Genomic DNA, 10709 nt, shown 5'->3' on the forward strand with positions numbered 1-10709 from the left:
TTCAGATGGACTCCCTGGCCAGTTCAACCAAACACACTAATATCTGACCTACAGAGTGAGCTTATACGATGCCTCAAATACTGGCCGATTCTAGAGGGATGGGGAAAAGAAACATGAGAGTTCTAGTCAACATAGTTTAGCTTACTTACATTAGTTAAATAATCATGTGTTTTAGAAAAAAAGTTTTAAATAGTTTTAAACTTAATGAATTTATTTATTGAGAGATTAAGCAGATATTATGGTTAATATCAACATCAGTTTCTAAGGAATTGAAGATACTGTTGAGACTAATAATTTGCTAGGTACAATAGTAAGTACTTTTCATGCAATTTCTTGTTTAATATTTAAACAAAACACCTTGAAAGGTAGATGTTAATACTGTACTTGTGTGCACTTGGGAAAACCAAGGCCAAGAAAATGTAAGCAGTTTTCCATGGGTAAGAAGTAAGTAGGAAGAAGAGTCCAGTTCAGTTCTTTGTACCTCCACACTTCTCATAAGCTTTTTGAGGAAGAGTTATAGAATAGAATAAACACCTTAATAATGATATCACTCACTTACTTAACATATTTAAAAATATGTACTATCTTTTTCAGGGTCTAACAAGAAATAAGGATAACCAAAAGGAAAGATTTCAAGTGTATACGCTTCTGCTAGTAATTCCACTTCTTCTAACCATTTTTAAAGTGGTAATTCTATTCAAATTACAATAAAACACAAAAATAAGAAACTATCCATGTCCAATAATCAACAGTTTAAAACTACATAGTGGCTATTCTTCAACCACTAACATGTAATATTACAAAGGCTAATAAACTCAAATACTGACTATAATAAAAAAATATCTGTGTAGAAACAGTTTGGCTTCATGACATTAAAAAAAACTGACTAGGAAATAGGAATGAAAAATACAACAAAATGTATGTTACCTGGTTATGGGTGTTTTTCTTTATGTTCCAGTAATTAATAAAAATGTATAAACTTCATAACAGAAAATGTTTTCAAACATTCACTATCAATCAACTCACATCAACTTTTTAACTCTAAATGGCGGTCACATTAAACTATAACAATTAGTTTAAATTCATTATATATATGTATATATTTCTTTCATAAATAGCTCATTAATTCAGCAAAAATGACAATCATGATTATCAAAAGTTTTTTTGTTTAAAGACACCTTGCTAAATCAGTGGTTGATTCGTTTGCAGGGTAGATTTCCTTTGAGCACAGATTTCCAACTGTATGCCTACTGAAATGTTACTTTTTTATAAGGGAGAGAGTTTTAGTAATTTTTCTTATGATTTATACAATATCTGATTTGTATAGTTTACCATTGCTTTATGTTTGAATGAACTCACCAATAGTAGCACATTGAAGTGATATTTTTAGTGCAGTAATTGAAAAAAATGTCATTTGGGGCACTTGGTCATGCAGCTATAAATTTCATTGTCTCCTTCATGAGCTTAAGGAGTGTCCAATTAAGACAATGATTTTAGTCCACGAATTCATGAGACATTTTCCAAGCTTCCTTTGGTTTCTACTAAACTGCATAATAAACTAGATTGTGAAGGCAAGCCACATCATGAGGAAAAATAATTATCACCTTGTCTTAGTAATGGAGAGATTCATACCGAAACTCCCTTTAATGGGACGTAGGGAGGGCCTGCTGTGAGTCCCTGTCATCCAGAACCAGCCCTGGAGAGAAGTGCCCCTGGGGGTGAGCGGGGCAGGTGGCCAGGGGAAGAAAGTGTCTGTGAGGAAAGGGGGTTGTCAAACCCCGGTCTGTGTAGTAACTCATTTTCTTTAAGAGTATTTCGTTGTATCTTCAAATACAGAAATGTCTGATGTTCATTCATCTCTGAATAACATCTATAGTAAAAATTTAAACTAGCAATGCTTGTTTACATTAAGCATTAATGCTGTGCAAGAAGGTGTTTTATTATTCACACTGGAAACATGAATACTGGTTTTAACTTCCCAGGATTAGGTTGAACTACAGGTATATATCTACCCATCCACTCATCTATCTGTCTGTCTATCATCTGTCAATTATCTATCTATCTATCTACCTACCTACCTATGTATGTATCTAGTTGCTATTTCCCCCCGACTGTTCAGTTACTCTCCCTATCTGTATGTTCAGCATATAAAAAATAAACATATTCCTTCTTTTGGTACTAAAGAATCATAGTTTGTGATAGAAATTAGTATCTCTTCTTCAAACTTCAAGTTCTTAATTTACTTTTTAAGAATCTTTTGAAAAATGTCTATAGAAACCCATTTGTTAAATTACATGTACCAAAACAAGGATTCAAATTTATTTACAATGTGTCCTGTTATAATCCTTAAAATACTCCTACAGAGAGATACAGCCTTTTCAGAACAGTTTTGTGGAAATAGTTAAGTTTGCTTAGTCATTCTAAGGTTTGACTATTATCATAAATATTGCTATGAAGAAATTAATAGAGTCTGAACGCTTCATAAACATAGTGGACGGATTATCATTCTATTCGGAGATGGTAGTTTATACTCTCCTGTTGCTGATTTGAAATGTGGTGGTTGGAGATGTAGGCAGACGAAATTGAGTTATACAAAGGTGCTGTGTGTCACCGTGCTCACCAGGGTATCTAATGTAATTTGTCTGTTACAGTGTTTATGAAACATTCCATCTGGCACACTAGGCCTCTAAGACAGAAGGTGTTGGCATATTAAAGATGCAGGCATTCCACACACGACTGTATACCCATTTATTATTTCAGCAGAAAGGAGGACGACCTTTAGAAAACAGTGAGGAGATCAGGGAAACTCAGACATTCCATTCAGGTATAGATTTGAGTAATGCTCCATTGCAGAACACGTTAAGATCTTTGAATAGGGTGTGGGATTTGGTTTTGAAGCTAAAAGCACAGAAATCCCAGAGACATTTTAAAAAAAATTTCTGTTCATGGAAAGTACACATTTACTTTGCTTAGCTGATTTTCATCTTAGGAGAAAGAGATTTTTAAAAGAAAAATTGCAGTGTAACATTAATAAAGCAAGTTTCCATGCAGAGTTTGAGAAGGAAAAAATACTCCTTCCCGGATCCAGCACAAAACCTTCAAAACCAAAACATTACTAGTGACTGCTGATATCATTTCATGGATCTTTGCACAAATCGCAGTGAACGCTATTTACTAAACATTTCCTTAACTGAACCCGGTATGTTTTTTTAAATAATAACTTCCAGGGTGATAAGATACAGGATTGAAAAGAGGGAATGCCCTCATTCTACTGAAGGAGAGGAGCGTTAAACGTCCTATTTTACATCCTGGGAGCAATGAACATGTTGACATCAAAAGGACATTGATATTATCAATGGCATTAACTCAGTAATTACTATCATTTGAGAAGATACCAACTATATAGGGGAGACCTAGGCTGACACCTCACATACATTATTTTATTTAACCCTTATCACAATTCTTATGAGGATGTGATTTTTATACCATTTTGTCAATGAAGAAACTGAGGTTAAAAGAGGTTAAGCAATGACTCAAGCTTAGTTTCACCCCCAGAAAGGTCTGACTCTAAATCCTATGTTCCTTCTACCAAGATTCTCTCAGATGGAATATCCCAGGAAGAAGTTACACTGCAGAAATGTTTTGATAATGGATAATTATAAATATTCTAAATCCCAATAGAAGCTCAGGGTTTTTCTGAATATTCAATCTGATTCCCCTAAATTGAAAGCTGAAGAGTTTATCAAATGCAAATCCAGTTACATTACCACCCAAATGCCTTGCAGAAGATCTGCACCTCTAGCAGTTCTTTTCGTCCTGAACTTCAGTTCCTCTCTCCCCAAGACATTTCACATCCATGTCTGCCTAACATGTAAAACAGAACATATTCCATGTTAACTTCATTGTTCCTCTCTACTCAAGTATTATTCCTTTTTGACATTTCCATTTTTTGACAGAACCTTTTTATGATAATAAACTTGACATTCTTCTTTCTTTTTGGTTTTCCATGTCATTGTAACCATGAAGTCCTTCCATCTCTGATCCTCTAGACTTCACAGAGAGATTGCTTCTTCATTAGACATAAACTGAAAAAGAAAAATGTGTAATTTCAAGTAGTTTTCTAAATGCCTGCTCTTCCTTATAGATCCTTACTTGGTGCCCATCATCACTTCCTGTATAACATGTGACATCTCACCCTGTAAGAACAATGACACAACTATCTTATATAATTAGGACCACACTTCTCATAAGCTATTGTCTCAGCGTCCTTCTCTGAAATAATAGCTTCAAGTACTTCTCAAATCAAATGAAAATTCCATGTGGAGGCTTTTCAATTTTTGAACAAATTAACCACCACCCCATGGCTGGCTTTATATCTCCATAGAAAAATTATCTGGTCACCTGCAAAATAAACTCTACCTATCTCTTCTTCATTAACATTATATATGCACGTGTGTATATATAACAAATATATATACATGAATATATGTATATATGTGTGTATATACACAGGGGCAAAAACAGGAGTTTATAAAAATTGTATATTTATTCTTAATGTCTAGACTTCAGTCATCCTGGAAGCACTCTCCATTTGATATAGTATTCCTATCAAGACATTTTTTTTCACTTTTCTAAACGGTTTTCGAACTCATCATTTTGGTGCCTTTTAGTGCTTCTGCCATTTTTTGTTTCACCCTCTTCCACATTGGCAAAATGTTTCTTTTTGAGAACTTTAAAAAAAAAACAAAAAGTCATTCAGGGCGAGATCAAGTGAATATAGGGAGGGTGGGGCGTGGGGATCCAAAACTGCTGAACACAGTGTGGGCAGGTGCACTAGTAAATGTATTGAAAGAGTCTCCAAAAACTTCACTGAAGCCAAACGCAGCCTCTCACCACACCACCAGCTGGTGCACCAATACAGATGGGTTCCTAGAGCACTCCTCTAGTGGGAGAAGCTTGTGCTACAGGGACCCACCCTCCAGACAATAATTCCAGTGTTTTGGAGAGGGGTTCCCCCATATATATACATGCACCCAGACACAGGGATGAAAAAGTAGGCTTACACATGAAAGGAAGCACATGAAACAGAGTTTATCTTTGCATTATTATTAATTAATTATTTCAATATTTTCCATACAAACAACTTTAAACCTACTTTTGCTCACCCCTATACACACAAATATATAGTTGACCTCAGAACAATATGGAGGGCTGAGGTGCCAACCTCTGTGCAGCCAAAAATCTGTGTAAAACATCTGACTCCCCCAAAACTTACTACTAATAGCCTACTGTTGCTTAACACATATCTTATCTTACATGTATTGTATACTGTATTTTTACAATAAAGCTAGAGGAAAGAAAATGTCATTAAGAAAATCATAAGGACAATACACATATACTACTGTACATATTTACTGAAAAAATCCACAAATAAGTAGACCTGTACAGTTTAAGCACATGTTGTTCAATGGTCAACTATATACATATATGTACATATGTAGATATTTATGTATATTTGTATAACATATACAACGATGTATTTTATTTTATTTTTTTAAAGATTTTTATTTATTTATCTTTAGAGAGGAAAGGAAGGAGAGAAGGAGAGAAACATCAATGTATGGTTGCCTCTCGTGAGTCCCCTGCTGGGAACTGGCCCGCAACCCAGGCATGTGCCCTAACTGGGAATCGAACCGCGATCGTGTGGTTTGCAGGCCCGCACTCAATCCGCTGAGCTACACCAGCCAGGGCTACAAAGATGTATTTTACATTATAACAATATAGTATAATCATTTCTAATGCAGGTATTCATGGTGTTGAAGTCCTTATTACTATCAATCTCAATGATATTATTAAATAATAACTATGAAACATATAATATAGGGGCTTTATAGACATTATGTCATGTACTTATTAAAACAACTCCATGAGTAAGATATGACAATGAAAGAACAAGAGGTGAAAATTGTAAATACTAATAAGGGGGTGAATGGGTCCTTAACCTGTGGTTTGCTGTGTTTCCTATTATTAAAAAAATAGGTTCTAGAAAACCTGCCAATAAATTTAAACATAAAAGCAAACTCATCAATTCCTACCCTCATAGGACTCAGCCATGCTCTTTATTCACTTTTTATAAAATTTACAGGTAGTGAAATGTACGAATCCTAAGTGAATTTTAGAAATGTATGTACTCAGTTAACTACCAGCCTGTTCAAGTTGGAAAGCGTTTCCATCACCCAGATCACTCCCATATGCTCCTGTTAGCCGGTCTCCACCAACATAACTGATCACAGTCCTAATTTCTGACACTGTAGAGTGCTTTTACCTTCTCTTGAATTTTATATAGATTGAATCACAGTGTGCACCATTTTATATCGGGCTTTTTTTCTTTAACATAATACTTTTGAGATTTGCTCATGTTTTCTATATATCATTGGTTCATTCTTTCTATTGCTGTGGAATCACCCACTGTGTGAACATACCACAATTTCTTATTCACTCACCTATTGATGGATATTTGGATTGTTTCCAATTGTGTATAGTGTTATAATTTTTTTTTGTGGAGATGGGTTTTCTTATTGAATTTTTAAAAATGAGCTGGAAAAGCAACTTTACTTTCTTTTCACCAGGAATGCATACTTTATTACTCTTTTTTAAAATTGTTGTTCAAGTACAGTTGTCTCTGTTTTTATCCCACCATGGCCCCCCCATCCCACCCATCCCCACCTCCCACCCTCGAACCTACCCCTTTGCCTTGGTCCCTGTGTCCTTTAGGCCATCCTCTTCTGCTACATTGTGATCACCATGAGGAAAAGGAGTGTATCTTTTTATCTGTCTTTCTCTGCTGTCCAGCACAGGACACATCCAAGCTCCTCTGAGAACTCTGTCTTGATACATAAAACTAACCACAAGCATTGTTCTATATTCTGTATTTTCTGTGACTCTTCTTTGTGGGCTCCTGGGTGTACATCTCTCTCTCACTCCTTCGATATCCTGGTTTTTTATTTCCTTTATGGGATTCCACAGGGACTTTCGGTGATCATTACTCACTAAACATGAGTGGCTGCTTCATTGGCCTAGTTTCAAGATGTAATACACACACACCCTCCATAAAATCTTGGGTAAATGCTCACATCAGGGGAGAGGCCTGGAATAACTCTGTTCATTTAAATTCATCACTTTATGCAATTAATTATCTCCCTAATGAAAGAGGATAAAATACAAAGGAACAGGGAAAAATTCAGGACCATTGCTCTTCACATTGAAGAAAAGCACTATAAATCAGGAGATGCTGTGGTACTCCAAACTTGCCTCTGACATATACATCTTTGATTCTCAAAATCACATGATAGAAGAATCACAGGATAAGCCTGGAAACATCTTCCAACAAGTTAAAATATAAATCTTACCAGAACATGAGAACAAAAGTTAAAATTTCCAGTGCCTCACAATGGCACAGTGTGACAGAAATGATTACATTTAGACCACATAAGGTTCTTAAATTTCAGAATGCAAAAAAGAACCTGGGGATTGGTGGGGAATTCAGATCCCCAAACCTCACATTCAAGTATTCTAATGCAGTAACGATGGCACAGTAATCGCATGTGAAATAAATGCACCAGGGCCCCTTAGGTAGGTGTTGAAGCTTCTGTCAATCAAAGTATGGTCCTTGGTCCAGGAACATCAGCATCATCTGTGAGCTCTACTAGAAATGCAGTATCTTGGGGCCTCCCTAGACCTACCAAAGCAGGGTCTGCATTTTAAGAAAATCCCCAAATGATTCTTATGCCCTGTATATTTTGAAAAGCACTGTGCTAGGTACTCTAAACACTGTTGGATAGACAAACCAACTGCTGCTGGTGATCCCGCTGACTCTGTTGGCTGTTTCTCTTTCCCCAGAAAGTTATAACCGTGTGGTAACTCAATATAAAAACAACAAATGACCCTTAGCATTAGTCAAGCACTCACACTGTATGAAGCCCACACTAAATGATCATTTTATTTCATAGTTATTATTACCTGGTAACTGGGAAGTATTGTAGGCTGTGAGAGAGCATGCCCTTGGGGACCGGACAGACTTAGGTTTGAATCTTGATTGTCTTTTTTACCTGCTAAAAATACAACCTTGAGCATGCTGTGTAATCTCTCTAATTATTAGGGTTGCTCCTTTGGAAATAAGCGTCTCCAATGCAGAATTTGGTGAGAAAGAAAAGAACAAAACATCCAGAAAGTGACTTAGCACATGGTAAGTGGTCACTTTTCTCATATCTGGATCCCAGTACAATACACATACCTGCCCCATGCGCCCTTCCCTCCATGCCATGCTGATCTGTTATCATTCTTTTTGTTCTTTTAACTTTATACTTTAAATGTAATTTTTTATTTTTATTATAGTGCATTTTTCACATGTTCTGGGTGGTGTATGTTTTTTCTCATTCAGTCAAGGAACATTGGATAATTCTGTCAGGATAAAAGTCTTTTTTCCAACATGTCTCTTACTCTATTACAGCCCCTCTTCATTTTGTATTCTCTCAAACTCTGCTGAGCCTATAATGGGTGGCCAAATTTGTGCAAGGGGTAGTGGTAGCTCTGACCCACCCAAATACAAAAGAAGACCATATAATGCTGGTTATTACAATGCTAGTTTTACATGAAGCAGCTCATAAGGAGGTTGCTGAGGAAACAGATGGGAAAGGTCATCCAGCACATAGGGATAGGTTGACATCCTTTGGCATTATGAAGGATCATAAGCTTCTTTGCACCCTGGGAAGCTGATCAACAATTATTTGAGTGGTGCTGAAAGAAACAAGTCCTGGAGGCAGGTCATGACTTTAGAGTCTTAAACAGAATGAAAGATACGTTAACAAAATAATTCCGAGAACACAGCTCCACGGTGACTGGTCTATAATAATATTACACAACACTAATCCAGGCAGTGTTCCTGTTTCAAAAATGCATCTTCCAAACTACCCAGAGTCAGGTATGGATTTCTTTTTCTTTAGTCAATTTGTGATACAAAGAAGTCATAAGTGAAAAACGTAGCAATGCAATTGTACTTGTATCCTTAGGGTAGGAATGCCATTCAAAACTTGAACCTGAATCAATGCATTCAGAGCCATGCAAAATAATATTTTTGCCTGGGTTGGCTATGAAATTTCTATGACCACCTGCCTTTGCAGGAAACTAACTTACCTTGTGATCTGGGGCTTTCTGCATACATCTATTGTTGAAACAATTTGTTTCAGTTAAGGCAAAGACCGTAATCTATTTATATGTTCTACAGCAAGTAGCACCCTGCCTGGTTCAGAAAAAGACCTCACAAAATATGTTTTGAACTTAACTAAAAACAAGAAAACATGCTGTGAAAAGTGAGATTCTCTGACCCAAAGAAGAAAAGTGTGATATTAAAATGTATGATTTCTTTCCATCATAATCTATATCATGTAGAAGTGTTTTAAGTATTAATATTAGAGGGCTGTACTTCAGCTCTGCTGAATCAGAATAAAATGGTTTACCATTACACCAAGAAAGATTTACATATATGTATGTATGTGTGTATATATATATATGTATATATACATATAATGTATATATAAATACCTGTACATACCCACATATATAAAGATAGTTTAGGTATATTGTAATATTTTCTGGGGAAAAATAAAATGGCATTTCTTTTTAAATAATAGTAACCATACTTAAATAATTTGGAGGGTTAAATAGGATATGAAATTGTGTTTCCTCTATTGTCACACCAACAAGGATGACCACTGGGACATGTTCTACCGTGTTGTGCAACTGCATACTTCCAAATTCCAAGTTCTTTCTGTAGCTCCATTCCTTCTTTGTTCTGTTACTGCCTTGTTTTACTCATGACACGATCCCTGTCACTGTATGTGACATATGGCATTGGTTCCCCATAAATGGGACAATTAGTGTTCCTTGGGCCAGGCTCAGACCATAGGTATTCTGTTTAGAATGCAAAATATTTCCAACATTAGTAAATTTTTAAAGTTCCAGTAAATTTTTATAAAGTTTACCTGAAAATCTTATCTATCTTTAATCTTACTAGTAATATTTGATAACACTAAGTTGCACAGAACTTCATGACAAAAGTGGTTTAAGTTTTAACTCAGTGTTTCCTGTAGAATGACTTAGTTCATTCACTTTAAAATAGTTTGATTTTTTCAATGGAACACCAGGAATTTGCTTGTCATCCTTGCAGAGGGGCCATGGTGATCCTCTCTATGTTGTCCCAATTTTAGCGTATGTGCTGCCTAAGTGATTACTAATTTATTCATCTAAAATATTGTAGTAGGCAGTAGAAATATAGTATTAAAAAGCAAACACACTCTACCTTTCCAGAGCTTATATCTTAAAAAGTTATATAGTTATTAATTATTTAAGTACTCAGTTTCTTATAATATCTGTAATAACTGCTATAAGGAAGAAGGAGAATAATGAAGTTACGTAATAGCAACTCAGTCTTTGTTTAGGATTAGAAGTAATATTCCATTGAGCTCTGAAGGATACATACAGGGTATTTAAATGTAAAAGTGAAAGAAGAATAACACTGAGGAGTATCAATGCAAAGACCCAAATGGGGGGAAAGCTGAGTCACAGTCAAGGAACTCCCAAAAGCCAGGGGAGTGGGAAATACTAACCCCATGGGATTATTTTTACTTATTTGTCACCTGTGGAGAGTGAAC

General features: G+C 35.7%; 1 pseudogene; it reads right to left on the bottom strand.

Annotated features, from left to right (window-relative positions):
* Window positions 1-10170: 10170 nt before the first annotated feature.
* Window positions 10171-10289, bottom strand: LOC119004127 (uncharacterized; annotated as a pseudogene).
* Between the last annotated feature and the right edge of the window lie 420 nt (window positions 10290-10709).

The sequence above is a fragment of the Sturnira hondurensis genome, unplaced genomic scaffold (genome assembly GCF_014824575.4).
Source record: "Sturnira hondurensis isolate 20B ecotype Veracruz unplaced genomic scaffold, ASM1482457v3 Scaffold0019006, whole genome shotgun sequence".
NCBI lineage: Eukaryota > Metazoa > Chordata > Mammalia > Chiroptera > Phyllostomidae > Sturnira > Sturnira hondurensis.